Source organism: Opisthocomus hoazin, chromosome W (assembly GCF_030867145.1).
Source record: "Opisthocomus hoazin isolate bOpiHoa1 chromosome W, bOpiHoa1.hap1, whole genome shotgun sequence".
Taxonomy (NCBI): Eukaryota; Metazoa; Chordata; class Aves; order Opisthocomiformes; family Opisthocomidae; genus Opisthocomus; species Opisthocomus hoazin.
The window spans coordinates 7,331,098-7,346,051 of record NC_134453.1 but is presented as its reverse complement, the minus strand read 5'-3'; positions in this window follow the sequence as shown (position 1 = coordinate 7,346,051).

Sequence of the window (14,954 nt, the reverse complement as noted above, 5' to 3'; positions counted from 1 at the left end):
TGCTCGCACAGAGGCACAGAGACTGGGGCTGCTTGCTTGTCTCGCCACGTCAAACTTCAAACGTATCTTAGGTGGTCCGTGCCGGGTGCCTACGGCATCCCTGCTCCGAAAATGCAAACGTCTGCAGATAGCTCGCAGCCAGAAAGAGCTAGCCTGGAAAGCTGTTGCTCAGCCTCATCTGCCCATGGCACTGCTCGCACAGAGGCACAGAGACTGGGGCTGCTTGCTTGTCTTGCCACCTCAAACTTCAAATGTAGCATTGGGGCTGCATGCCGGGCTCCTCCGGCAGCCCAGCTCTGAAAATTCGAACGTCTGCAGATAGATTGCAGCCAGAAAGAGCTAGCCTGGAAAGCTGTTGCTCAGCCTCATCTGCCCATGGCACTGCTCGCACAGAGGCACAGAGACTGGGGCTGCTTGCTTGTCTTGCCCCCTCAAACTTCAAACGTATCTTAGCTGGTCCATGTCGCGGGCCTCCGGCAGGGCTGCTCCGAAAATGCAAACGTCTCAATATAGCTCGCAGCCAGAAAGAGCTAGCCTGGAAAGCTGTTGCTCAGCCTCATCTGCCCATGGCACTGCTCGCACAGAGGCACAGAGACTGGGGCTGCTTGCTTGTCTTGCCCCCTCAAACTTCAAACGTAGCTTAGGTGGTCCATGCCGGGTGCCTCCGGTAGCCCTGCTCCGAAAATGCAAACGTCTGCAGACAGCTTGCAGACAAGAAGAGCTAGCCTTGAAAGATGTTGCTCAGCCTCCTCTGCCCATGGAACTGCTCGCACAGAGGCACAGAGACTGGGGCTGCTTGTTGTCTTACACCTCAAACTTCAAACGTAGCTTAGGTGGTCCATGCCGGGGGACTCCAGCAGGGCTGCTCCCAAAATGCGAACGTCTGCAGATAGCTCGCAGGCACAAAGAGCTATCCTGGAAAGCTGTTGCTCAGCCTCATCTGCCCATGGCACTGCTCGCACAGAGGCACAGAGACTGGGGCTGCTTGCTTGTCTTGCCACCTCAAACTTCAAACGTATCTTAGGAGGTCCATGACGGGTGCCTACGACATCCCTCCTCCGAAAAAGCAAACGACTGCAGATAGCTCGCAGCCAGAAAGAGCTAGCCTGGAAAGGTGTTGCTCAGCCTCATCTGCCCATGGCACTGCTCGCACAGAGGCACAGAGACTGGGGCTGCTTGCTTGTCTTCCCACGTCACACTTCAAATGTAGCATTGGGGATGCATGCCGGGCTCCTCCGGCAGCCCTGCTCTGAAAATTCGAACGTCTGCAGATAGCTCTCAGCCAGAAAGAGCTAGCCTGGAAAGGTGTTGCTCAGCCTCATCTGCCCATGGCACTGCTCGCACAGAGGCACAGAGACTGGGGCTGCTTGCTTGTCTTGCCCCCTCAAACTTCAAATGTAGCTTAGGCTGTCCGTGCCGGGCGCCTCCGGCAGCCCTGCTCCGAAAATGAGAATGTCTGCAGATAGGTCACAGCCAGAAAGAGGTAGCCTGGAAAGCTGTTGCTCAGCCTCATCTGCCCATGGCACTGCTCGCACAGAGGCACAGAGACTGGGGCTGCTTGCTTGTCTTGCCACCTCAAACTTCAAATGTAGCTTTGGGGGTCCGTGCAGAGGGCCTCTGACAGCCCTGCTCTGAAAATGCGAACGTCTGCAGATAGCTCGCAGCCAGAAAGAGCTATCCTGGAAAGCTGTTGCTCAGCCTCATCTGCCCATGGCACTGCTCACACAGAGGCACAGAGACAAGAGCTGCTTGCTTGTATTGCACCCTCAAACTTCAAACGTAGCTTTGGGATCCGTGTCGGGCGTCTGCGGCAGCCCTGCTCTGAAAATGCGAACGTCTGCAGATAGCTCGCAGCCAGAAAGAGCTAGCCTGGAAAGCTGTTGCTCAGCCTCATCTGCCCATGGCACTGCTCGCACAGAGGCACAGAGACTGGGGCTGCTTGCTTGTCTTGCCACCTCAAACTTCACATGTAGCATTGGGGGTGCATGCCGGGCTCCTCCGGCAGCCCTGCTCCCAAAATTCGAATGTCTGCAGACAGATTGCTGCCAGAAAGAGCTAGCCTGGAAAGCTGTTGCTCAGCCTCATCTGCCCATGGCACTGCTCGCACAGAGGCACAGAGACTGGGGCTGCTTGCTTGTCTTGCCCCCTCAAACTTCAAATGTAGCTTAGGTGGTCCGTGCCAGGGGCCTCCGGCAGGGCTGCTCCCAAAATGCGAACGTCTGCAGATAGCTCGCAGCCAGAAAGAGCTAGCCTGGAAAGCTGTTGCTCAGCCTCGTCTGCCCATGGCACTGCTCGCACAGAGGCACAGAGACTGGGGCTGCTTGCTTGTCTTGCCACCTCAAACTTCAAATGCAGCTTTGGGGGTCCGTGCAGGGGGCCTCTGACAGCCCTGCTCTGAAAATGCGAACGTCTGCAGATAGCTCGCAGGCAGAAAGAGCTAGCCTGAAAACTGTTGCTCAGCCTCATCTGCCCATTGCACTGCTCGCACAGAGGCACAGAGACTGGGGCTGCTTGCTTGTCTAGCCCTGTCAAACTTGAAATGTAGCTTAGGTGGTTCGTGCCGGGCGTCTCCGGCAGCCCTGCTCTGAAAATGCGAACGTCTGCAGATAGCTCTCAGCCAGAAAGAGCTAGCCTGGAAAACTCTTGCTCAGCCTCATCTGCCCATGGCACTGCTCGTACAGAGGCACAGAGACTGGGGCTGCTTGCTTGTCTAGCCACCTCAAACTTCAAATGTAGCTTTGGGGGTCCGTGCAGGGGGCCTCTGACAGCCCTGCTCTGAAAATGCGAACGTCTGCAGATAGCTCGCAGCCAGAAAGAGCTAGCCTGGAAAGCTGTTGCTCAGCCTCATCTACCCATGGCACTGCTAACCCAGAGGCACAGAGACTAGAGCTGCTTTCTTGTATTGCCCCCTCAAACTTCAAACGTAGCTTTGGGATCCGTGTCGGGCGTCTGCGGCAGCCCTGCTCTGAAAATGCGAACGTCTACAGATAGCTCGCAGGCAGAAAGAGCTAGCCTGGAAAGCTGTTGCTCAGCCTCATCTGCCCATGGCACTGCTCGCACAGAGGCACAGAGACTGGGGCTGCTTGCTTGTCTTGCCACCTCAAAATTCACATGTAGCATTGGGGGTGCATGCCGGGCTCCTCCGGCAGTCCTGCTCCCAAAGTCGAATGTCTGCAGACAGGTTGCTGCCAGAAAGAGCTAGCCTGGAAAGCTGTTGCTCAGCCTCATCTGCCCATGGCACTGCTCGCACAGAGGCACAGAGACTGGGGCTGCTTGCTTCTCTTGCCACCTCAAACTTCAAATGTAGCTTTGGGGGTCCGTGCAGGGGACCTCTGACAGCCCTGCTCTGAAAATGCGAACGTCTGCAGATAGCTCGCAGGCAGAAAGAGCTAGCCTGGAAAGCTGTTGCTCAGCCTCATCTGCCCATGGCACTGCTCGCACAGAGGCACAGAGACTGGGGCTGCTTGCTTGTCTTCCCACGTCAGACTTCAAATGTAGCATTGGGGGTGCATGCCGGGCTCCTCTGGCAGCCCTGCTCTGAAAATTCGAACGTCTGCAGATAGCTCTCAGCCAGAAAGAGCTAGCCTGGAAAGCTGTTGCTCAGCCTCATCTGCCCATGGCACTGCTCGCACAGAGGCACAGAGACTGGGGCTGCTTGCTTGTCTTGCAACCTCAAATTTCACATGTAGCTTTGGGGGTCCGTGCAGGGGGCCTCTGACAGCCCTGCTCTGAAAATGCGAACGTCTGCATATAGCTCGCAGCCAGAAAGAGCTAGCCTGAAAACTGTTGCTCAGCCTCATCTGCCCATGGCACTGCTCGCACAGAGGCACAGAGACTGGGGCTGCGTGCTTGTCTTGCCACCCCAAACTTCAAATGTATCTTTGGGGGTCCGTGCAGGGGGCCTCTAACAGCCCTTCTCTGAAAATGCGAACGTCTGCAGATAGCTCGCAGGCAGAAAGAGCTAGCCTGGAAAGCTGTTGCTCAGCCTCATCTGCCCATGGCACTGCTCGCACAGAGGCACAGAGACTGGGGCTGCTTGCTTGTCTTCCCACGTCAGACTTCAAATGTATCATTGGGGGTGCATGCCGGGCTCCTCCGGCAGCCCTGCTCTGAAAATTCGAACGTCTGCAGATAGATTGCAGCCAGAAAGAGCTAGCCTGGAAAGCTGTTGCTCAGCCTCATCTGCCCATGGCACTGCTCGCACAGAGGCACAGAGACTGGGGCTGCTTGCTTGTCTTGCCCCCTCAAACTTCAAACGTATCTTAGCTGGTCCATGCCGCGGGCCTCCGGCAGGGCTGCTCCGAAAATGCGAACGTCTGCAGATAGCTCGCAGCCAGAAAGAGCTAGCCTGGAAAGCTGTTGCTCAGCCTCATCTGCCCATGGCACTGCTCGCACAGAGGCACAGAGACTGGGGCTGCTTGCTTGTCTTGCCCCCTCAAACTTCAAACGTAGCTTAGGTGGTCCATGCCGGGTGCCTCCGGCAGCCCTGCTCCGAAAATGCAAACGTCTGCAGACAGCTCGCAGACAAGAAGAGCTAGCGTTGAAAGATGTTGCTCAGCCTCCTCTGCCCATGGAACTGCTCGCACAGAGGCACAGAGACTGGGGCTGCTTGTTGTCTTACACCTCAAACTTCAAACGTAGCTTAGGTGGTCCATGCCGGGGGACTCCAGCAGGGCTGCTCCCAAAATGCGAAGGTCTGCAGATAGCTCGCAGCCAGAAAGAGCTAGCCTGGAAAGCTGTTGCTCAGCCTCATCTGCCCATGGCACTGCTCGCACAGAGGCACAGAGACTGGGGCTGCTTGCTTGTCTCGCCACGTCAAACTTCAAACGTATCTTAGGAGGTCCATGCCGGGTGCCTACGGCATCCCTCCTCCGAAAATGCAAACGTCTGCAGATAGCTCGCAGCCAGAAAGAGCTAGCCTGGAAAGGTGTTGCTCAGCCTCATCTGCCCATGGCACTGCTCGCACAGAGGCACAGAGACTGGGGCTGCTTGCTTGTCTTCCCACGTCAGACTTCAAATGTAGCATTGGGGATGCATGCCGGGCTCCTCCGGCAGCCCTGCTCTGAAAATTCGAACGTCTGCAGATAGCTCTCAGCCAGAAAGAGCTAGCCTGGAAAGGTGTTGCTCAGCCTCATCTGCCCATGGCACTGCTCGCACAGAGGCACAGAGACTGGGGCTGCTTGCTTGTCTTGCCACCTCAAACTTCAAATGTAGCTTAGGCTGTCCGTGCCGGGCGCCTCCGGCAGCCCTGCTCCGAAAATGCGAACGTCTGCAGATAGCTCACAGCCAGAAAGAGGTAGCCTGGAAAGCTGTTGCTCAGCCTCATCTGCCCATGGCACTGCTCGCACAGAGGCACAGAGACTGGGGCTGCTTGCTTGTCTTGCCACCTCAAACTTCAAATGTAGCTTTGGGGGTCCGTGCAGGGGACCTCTGACAGCCCTGCTCTGAAAATGCGAACGTCTGCAGATAGCTCGCAGGCAGAAAGAGCTAGCCTGGAAAGCTGTTGCTCAGCCTCATCTGCCCATGGCACTGCTCGCACAGAGGCACAGAGACTGGGGCTGCTTGCTTGTCTTCCCACGTCAGACTTCAAATGTAGCATTGGGGGTGCATGCCGGGCTCCTCTGGCAGCCCTGCTCTGAAAATTCGAACGTCTGCAGATAGATTGCAGCCAGAAAGAGCTAGCCTGGAAAGCTGTTGCTCAGCCTCATCTGCCCATGGCACTGCTCGCACAGAGGCACAGAGACTGGGGCTGCTTGCTTGTCTTCCCACGTCAGACTTCAAACGTAGCTTAGGCTGTCCGTGCCGGGCGCCTCCGGCAGCCCTGCTGCGAAAACGCGAACGTCTGCAGATAGCTCTCAGCCAGAAAGAGCTAGCCTGGAAAGCTGTTGCTCAGCCTAATCTGCCCATGGCACTGCTCGCACAAAGGCACAGAGACTGGGGCTGCTTGCTTGTCTTGCCACCTCAAACTTAAAATGTATCTTAGGTGGTCCATGCCGGGGGACTCCAGCAGGGCTGCTCCCAAAATGCAAACGTCTGCAGATAGCTCGCAGCCAGAAAGAGCTAGCCTTGAAAGATGTTGCTCAGCCTCATCTGCCCATGGCACTGCTCGCACAGAGGCACAGAGACAGGGGGTGCTTGTTGTCTTGCCCCCTCAAACTTCAAACGTAGCTTAGGTGGTCCGTGCCGGGGGACTCCAGCAGGGCTGCTCCCAAAATGCAAACGTCTGCAGATAGCTTGCAGCCAGAAAGAGCTAGCCTGGAAAGCTGTTGCTCAGCCTCATCTGCCCATGGCACTGCTCGCACTGAGGCACAGAGACTGGGGCTGCTTGCTTGTCTTGCCACCTCAAATTTCACATGTAGCTTTGGGGGTCCGTGCAGGGGGCCTCTGACAGCCCTGCTCTGAAAATGCGAACGTCTGCAGATAGCTCGCAGCCAGAAAGAGCTAGCCTGAAAACTGTTGCTCAGCCTCATCTGCCCATGGCACTGCTCGCACAGAGGCACAGAGACTGGGGCTGCGTGCTTGTCTTGCCACCTCAAACTTCAAATGTAGCATTGGGGGTCCGTGCAGGGGGCCTCTAACAGCCCTGCTCTGAAAATGCGAACGTCTGCAGATAGCTCGCAGGCAGAAAGAGCTAGCCTGGAAAGCTGTTGCTCAGCCTCATCTGCCCATGGCACTGCTCGCACAGAGGCACAGAGACTGGGGCTGCTTGCTTGTCTTCCCACGTCAGACTTCAAATGTATCATTGGGGGTGCATGCCGGGCTCCTCCGGCAGCCCTGCTCTGAAAATTCGAACGTCTGCAGATAGATTGCAGCCAGAAAGAGCTAGCCTGGAAAGCTGTTGCTCAGCGTCATCTGCCCATGGCACTGCTCGCACAGAGGCACAGAGACTGGGGCTGCTTGCTTGTCTTGCCCCCTCAAACTTCAAACGTATCTTAGCTGGTCCATGCCGCGGGCCTCCGGCAGGGCTGCTCCGAAAATGCAAACGTCTGCACATAGCTCGCAGCCAGAAAGAGCTAGCCTGGAAAGCTGTTGCTCAGCCTCATCTGCCCATGGCACTGCTCGCACAGAGGCACAGAGACTGGGGCTGCTTGCTTGTCTTGCCCCCTCAAACTTCAAACGTAGCTTAGGTGGTCCATGCCGGGTGCCTCCGGCAGCCCTGCTCCGAAAATGCAAACGTCTGCAGACAGCTCGCAGACAAGAAGAGCTAGCCTTGAAAGATGTTGCTCAGCCTCCTCTGCCCATGGAACTGCTCGCACAGAGGCACAGAGACTGGGGCTGCTTGTTGTCTTACACCTCAAACTTCAAACGTAGCTTAGGTGGTCCATGCCGGGGGACTCCAGCAGGGCTGCTCCCAAAATGCGAACGTCTGCAGGTAGCTCGCAGGCACAAAGAGCTATCCTGGAAAGCTATTGCTCAGCCTCATCTGCCCATGGCACTGCTCGCACAGAGGCACAGAAACTGGGGCTGTTTGCTTGTCTTGCCCCCTCAAACTTCAAACGTGACTTTGGCATCCGTGTCGGGCGTCTGCGGCTGCCCTGCTCTAAAAATGCGAACGTCTGCAGATAGCTCGCAGCCAGAAAGAGCTAGCCTGGAAAGGTGTTGCTCAGCCTCATCTGCCCATGGCACTGCTCGCACAGAGGCACAGAGACTGGGGCTGCTTGCTTGTCTTCCCACGTCAGACTTCAAATGTAGCATTGGGGATGCATGCCGGGCTCCTCCGGCAGCCCTGCTCTGAAAATTCGAACGTCTGCAGATAGCTCTCAGCCAGAAAGAGCTAGCCTGGAAAGGTGTTGCTCAGCCTCATCTGCCCATGGCACTGCTCGCACAGAGGCACAGAGACTGGGGCTGCTTGCTTGTCTTGCCACCTCAAACTTCAAATGTAGCTTAGGCTGTCCGTGCCGGGCGCCTCCGGCAGCCCTGCTCCGAAAATGCGAACATCTGCAGATAGCTCACAGCCAGAAAGAGGTAGCCTGGAAAGCTGTTGCTCAGCGTCATCTGCCCATGGCACTGCTCGCACAGAGGCACAGAGACTGGGGCTGCTTGCTTGTCTTGCCACCTCAAACTTCATATGTAGCTTTGGGGGTCCGTGCAGGGGACCTCTGACAGCCCTGCTCTGAAAATGCGAACGTCTGCAGATAGCTCGCAGGCAGAAAGAGCTAGCCTGGAAAGCTGTTGCTCAGCCTCATCTGCCCATGGCACTGCTCGCACAGAGGCACAGAGACTGGGGCTGCTTGCTTGTCTTCCCACGTCAGACTTCAAATGTAGCATTGGGGGTGCATGCCGGGCTCCTCTGGCAGCCCTGCTCCCAAAATTCGAACGTCTGCAGATAGATTGCAGCCAGAAAGAGCTAGCCTGGAAAGCTGTTGCTCAGCCTCATCTGCCCATGGCACTGCTCGCACAGAGGCACAGAGACTGGGGCTGCTTGCTTGTCTTCCCACGTCAGACTTCAAACGTAGCTTAGGCTGTCCGTGCCGGGCGCCTCCGGCAGCCCTGCTGCGAAAACGCGAACGTCTGCAGATAGCTCTCAGCCAGAAAGAGCTAGCCTGGAAAGCTGTTGCTCAGCCTAATCTGCCCATGGCACTGCTCGCACAGAGGCACAGAGACTGGGGCTGCTTGCTTGTCTTGCCACCTCAAACTTAAAATGTATCTTAGGTGGTCCATGCCGGGTGCCTCCGGCATCCCTGCTCCAAAAATGCAATCGTCTGCAGATAGCTCGCAGCCAGAAAGAGCTAGCCTTGAAAGATGTTGCTCAGCCTCATCTGCCCATGGCACTGCTCGCACAGAGGCACAGAGACAGGGGGTGCTTGTTGTCTTGCCCCCTCAAACTTCAAACGTAGCTTAGGTGGTCCGTGCCGGGGGACTCCAGCAGGGCTGCTCCCAAAATGCAAACGTCTGCAGATAGCTTGCAGCCAGAAAGAGCTAGCCTGGAAAGCTGTTGCTCAGCCTTATCTGCCCATGGCACTGCTCGCACTGAGGCACAGAGACTGGGGCTGCTTGCTTGTCTTGCCACCTCAAATTTCACATGTAGCTTTGGGGGTCCGTGCAGGGGGCCTCTGACAGCCCTGCTCTGAAAATGCGAACGTCTGCAGATAGCTCGCAGCCAGAAAGAGCTAGCCTGGAAAGCTGTTGCTCAGCCTCATCTGCCCATGGCACTGCTCGCACAGAGGCACAGAGACTGGGGCTGCTTGCTTGTCTTGCCACCTCAAACTTCATATGTAGCTTTGGGGGTCCGTGCAGGGGACCTCTGACAGCCCTGCTCTGAAAATGCGAACGTCTGCAGATAGCTCGCAGGCAGAAAGAGCTAGCCTGGAAAGCTGTTGCTCAGCCTCATCTGCCCATGGCACTGCTCGCACAGAGGCACAGAGACTGGGGCTGCTTGCTTGTCTTCCCACGTCAGACTTCAAATGTAGCATTGGGGGTGCATGCCGGGCTCCTCTGGCAGCCCTGCTCCCAAAATTCGAACGTCTGCAGATAGATTGCAGCCAGAAAGAGCTAGCCTGGAAAGCTGTTGCTCAGCCTCATCTGCCCATGGCACTGCTCGCACAGAGGCACAGAGACTGGGGCTGCTTGCTTGTCTTCCCACGTCAGACTTCAAACGTAGCTTAGGCTGTCCGTGCCGGGCGCCTCCGGCAGCCCTGCTGCGAAAACGCGAACGTCTGCAGATAGCTCTCAGCCAGAAAGAGCTAGCCCGGAAAGCTGTTGCTCAGCCTCATCTGCCCATGGCACTGCTCGCACAGAGGCACAGAGACTGGGGCTGCTTGCTTGTCTTCCCACGTCAGACTTCAAATGTATCAATGGGGGTGCATGCCGGGCTCCTCCGGCAGCCCTGCTCTGAAAATTCGAACGTCTGCAGATAGATTGCAGCCAGAAAGAGCTAGCCTGGAAAGCTGTTGCTCAGCCTCATCTGCCCATGGCACTGCTCGCACAGAGGCACAGAGACAGGGGGTGCTTGTTGTCTTGCCCCCTCAAACTTCAAACGTAGCTTAGGTGGTCCGTGCCGGGGGACTCCAGCAGGGCTGCTCCCAAAATGCAAACGTCTGCAGATAGCTTGCAGGCAGAAAGAGCTAGCCTGGAAAGCTGTTGCTCAGCCTCATCTGCCCATGGCACTGCTCGCACTGAGGCACAGAGACTGGGGCTGCTTGCTTGTCTTGCCACCTCAAATTTCACATGTAGCTTTGGGGGTTCGTGCAGGGGGCCTCTGACAGCCCTGCTCTGAAAATGCGAACGTCTGCAGATAGCTCGCAGGCAGAAATAGCTAGCCTGGAAAGCTGTTGCTCAGCCTCATCTGCCCATGGCACTGCTCGCACAGAGGCACAGAGACTGGGGCTGCTTGCTTGTCTTGCCACGTCAGACTTCAAATGTATCATTGGGGGTGCATGCCGGGCTCCTCCGGCAGCCCTGCTCTGAAAATTCGAACGTCTGCAGATAGATTGCAGCCAGAAAGAGCTAGCCTGGAAAGCTGTTACTCAGCGTCATCTGCCCATGGCACTGCTCGCACAGAGGCACAGAGACTGGGGCTGCTTGCTTGTCTTGCCCCCTCAAACTTCAAACGTATCTTAGCTGGTCCATGCCGCGGGCCTCCGGCAGGGCTGCTCCGAAAATGCGAACGTCTGCAGATAGCTCGCAGCCAGAAAGAGCTAGCCTGGAAAGCTGTTGCTCAGCCTCATCGGCCCATGGCACTGCTCGCACAGAGGCACAGAGACTGGGGCTGCTTGCTTGTCTTGCCCCCTCAAACTTCAAACGTAGCTTAGGTGGTCCATGCCGGGTGCCTCCGGCAGCCCTGCTCCGAAAATGCAAACGTCTGCAGACAGCTCGCAGACAAGAAGAGCTAGCCTTGAAAGATGTTGCTCAGCCTCCTCTGGCCATGGAACTGCTCGCACAGAGGCACAGAGACTGGGGCTGCTTGTTGTCTTACACCTCAAACTTCAAACGTAGCTTAGGTGGTCCATGCCGGGGGACTCCAGCAGGGCTGCTCCCAAAATGCGAAGGTCTGCAGATAGCTCGCAGCCAGAAAGAGCTAGCCTGGAAAGCTGTTGCTCAGCCTCATCTGCCCATGGCACTGCTCGCACAGAGGCACAGAGACTGGGGCTGCTTGCTTGTCTCGCCACGTCAAACTTCAAACGTATCTTAGGAGGTCCATGCCGGGTGCCTACGACATCCCTCCTCCGAAAATGCAAACGTCTGCAGATAGCTCGCAGCCAGAAAGAGCTAGCCTGGAAAGGTGTTGCTCAGCCTCATCTGCCCATGGCACTGCTCGCACAGAGGCACAGAGACTGGGGCTGCTTGCTTGTCTTCCCACGTTAGACTTCAAATGTAGCATTGGGGATGCATGCCGGGCTCCTCCGGCAGCCCTGCTCTGAAAATTCGAACGTCTGCAGATAGCTCTCAGCCAGAAAGAGCTAGCCTGGAAAGGTGTTGCTCAGCCTCATCTGCCCATGGCACTGCTCGCACAGAGGCACAGAGACTGGGGCTGCTTGCTTGTCTTGCCACCTCAAACTTCAAATGTAGCTTAGGATGTCCGTGCCGGGCGCCTCCGGCAGCCCTGCTCCGAAAATGCGAACGTCTGCAGATAGCTCACAGCCAGAAAGAGGTAGCCTGGAAAGCTGTTGCTCAGCCTCATCTGCCCATGGCACTGCTCGCACAGAGGCACAGAGACTGGGGCTGCTTGCTTGTCTTGCCCCCTCAAACTTCAAATGTAGCTTTGGGGGTCCGTGCAGGGGGCCTCTGACAGCCCTGCTCTGAAAATGCGAACGTCTGCAGATAGCTCGCAGGCAGAAAGAGCTAGCCGGAAAACTGTTGCTCAGCCTCATCTGCCCATGGCACTGCTCGCACAGAGGCACAGAGACTGGGGCTGCTTGCTTGTCTCGCCACGTCAAACTTCAAACGTATCTTAGGTGGTCCATGCCGGGTGCCTACGGCATCCCTGCTCCGAAAATGCAAACGTCTGCAGATAGCTCGCAGCCAGAAAGAGCTAGCCTGGAAAGCTGTTGCTCAGCCTCATCTGCCCATGGCACTGCTCGCACAGAGGCACAGAGACTGGGGCTGCTTCCTTGTCTTGCCACCTCAAACTTCAAATGTAGCTTTGGGGGTCCGTGCAGGGGGCCTCTGACAGCCCTGCTGTGAAAATGCAAACGTCTGCAGATAGCTCGCAGGCAGAAAGAGCTAGCCTGAAAACTGTTGCTCAGCCTCATCGGCCCATGGCACTGCTCGCACAGAGGCACAGAGACTGGGGCTGCTTGGTTGTCTAGCCCCGTCAATCTTGAAATGTAGCTTAGGTGGTTCGTGCCGGGCGTCTCCGGCAGCCCTGCTCTGAAAATGCGAACGTCTGCAGATAGCTCTCAGCCAGAAAGAGCTAGCCTGGAAAGCTGTTGCTCAGCCTCATCTGCCCATGGCACTGCTCGCACAGAGGCACAGAGACTGGGGCTGCTTGCTTGTCTTCCCACGTCAGACTTCAATTGAAGCATTGGGGGTGCATGCCGGGTGCCTCCGGCAGCCCTGCTCTCACAATTCGAACGTCTGCAGATAGATTGCAGCCAGAAAGAGCTAGCCTGGAAAGCTGTTGCTCAGCCTCATCTTCCCATGGCACTGCTCGCACACAGGCACAGAGACTGGGGCTGCTTGTTGTCTTGCCCCCTCAAACTTCAAACGTAGCTTAGGTGGTCCGTGCCGGGGGACTCTAGCAGGGCTGCTCCGAAAATGCGAACGTCTGCAGATAGCTCGCAGGCAGAAAGAGCTATCCTGGAAAGCTGTTGCTCAGCCTCATCTGCCCATTGCACTGCTCACACAGAGGCACAGAGACTAGAGCTGCTTGCTTGTATTGCACCCTCAAACTTCAAACGTAGCTTTGGGATCCGTGTCGGGCGTCTGCGGCAGCCCTGCTCTGAAAATGCGAACGTCTGCAGATAGCTCGCAGGCAGAAAGAGCTAGCCTGGAAAGCTGTTGCTCAGCCTCATCTGCCCATGGCACTGCTCACACAGAGGCACAGAGACTGCGGCTGCTTGCTTGTCTTGCCACCTCAAACTTCACATGTAGCATTGGGGGTGCATGCCAGGCTCTTCCGGCAGCCCTGCTCCCAAAATTTGAATGTCTGCAGACAGATTGCAGCCAGAAAGAGCTAGCCTGGAAAGCTGTTGCTCAGCCTCATCTGCCCATGGCACTGCTCGCACAGAGGCACAGAGACTGGGGCTGCTTGCTTGTCTCGCCACGTCAAACTTCAAACGTATCTTAGGAGGTCCATGCCGGGTGCCTACGACATCCCTCCTCCGAAAATGCAAACGTCTGCAGATAGCTCGCAGCCAGAAAGAGCTAGCCTGGAAAGGTGTTGCTCAGCCTCATCTGCCCATGGCACTGCTCGCACAGAGGCACAGAGACTGGGGCTGCTTGCTTGTCTTCCCACGTTAGACTTCAAATGTAGCATTGGGGATGCATGCCGGGCTCCTCCGGCAGCCCTGCTCTGAAAATTCGAACGTCTGCAGATAGCTCTCAGCCAGAAAGAGCTAGCCTGGAAAGGTGTTGCTCAGCCTCATCTGCCCATGGCACTGCTCGCACAGAGGCACAGAGACTGGGGCTGCTTGCTTGTCTTGCCACCTCAAACTTCAAATGTAGCTTAGGATGTCCGTGCCGGGCGCCTCCGGCAGCCCTGCTCCGAAAATGCGAACGTCTGCAGATAGCTCACAGCCAGAAAGAGGTAGCCTGGAAAGCTGTTGCTCAGCCTCATCTGCCCATGGCACTGCTCGCACAGAGGCACAGAGACTGGGGCTGCTTGCTTGTCTTGCCCCCTCAAACTTCAAATGTAGCTTTGGGGGTCCGTGCAGGGGGCCTCTGACAGCCCTGCTCTGAAAATGCGAACGTCTGCAGATAGCTCGCAGGCAGAAAGAGCTAGCCGGAAAACTGTTGCTCAGCCTCATCTGCCCATGGCACTGCTCGCACAGAGGCACAGAGACTGGGGCTGCTTGCTTGTCTCGCCACGTCAAACTTCAAACGTATCTTAGGTGGTCCATGCCGGGTGCCTACGGCATCCCTGCTCCGAAAATGCAAACGTCTGCAGATAGCTCGCAGCCAGAAAGAGCTAGCCTGGAAAGCTGTTGCTCAGCCTCATCTGCCCATGGCACTGCTCGCACAGAGGCACAGAGACTGGGGCTGCTTCCTTGTCTTGCCACCTCAAACTTCAAATGTAGCTTTGGGGGTCCGTGCAGGGGGCCTCTGACAGCCCTGCTGTGAAAATGCAAACGTCTGCAGATAGCTCGCAGGCAGAAAGAGCTAGCCTGAAAACTGTTGCTCAGCCTCATCGGCCCATGGCACTGCTCGCACAGAGGCACAGAGACTGGGGCTGCTTGGTTGTCTAGCCCCGTCAATCTTGAAATGTAGCTTAGGTGGTTCGTGCCGGGCGTCTCCGGCAGCCCTGCTCTGAAAATGCGAACGTCTGCAGATAGCTCTCAGCCAGAAAGAGCTAGCCTGGAAAGCTGTTGCTCAGCCTCATCTGCCCATGGCACTGCTCGCACAGAGGCACAGAGACTGGGGCTGCTTGCTTGTCTTCCCACGTCAGACTTCAATTGAAGCATTGGGGGTGCATGCCGGGTGCCTCCGGCAGCCCTGCTCTCACAATTCGAACGTCTGCAGATAGATTGCAGCCAGAAAGAGCTAGCCTGGAAAGCTGTTGCTCAGCCTCATCTTCCCATGGCACTGCTCGCACACAGGCACAGAGACTGGGGCTGCTTGTTGTCTTGCCCCCTCAAACTTCAAACGTAGCTTAGGTGGTCCGTGCCGGGGGACTCTAGCAGGGCTGCTCCGAAAATGCGAACGTCTGCAGATAGCTCGCAGGCAGAAAGAGCTATCCTGGAAAGCTGTTGCTCAGCCTCATCTGCCCATTGCACTGCTCACACAGAGGCACAGAGACTAGAGCTGCTTGCTTGTATTGCACCCTCAAACTTCAAACGTAGCTTTGGGATCCGTGT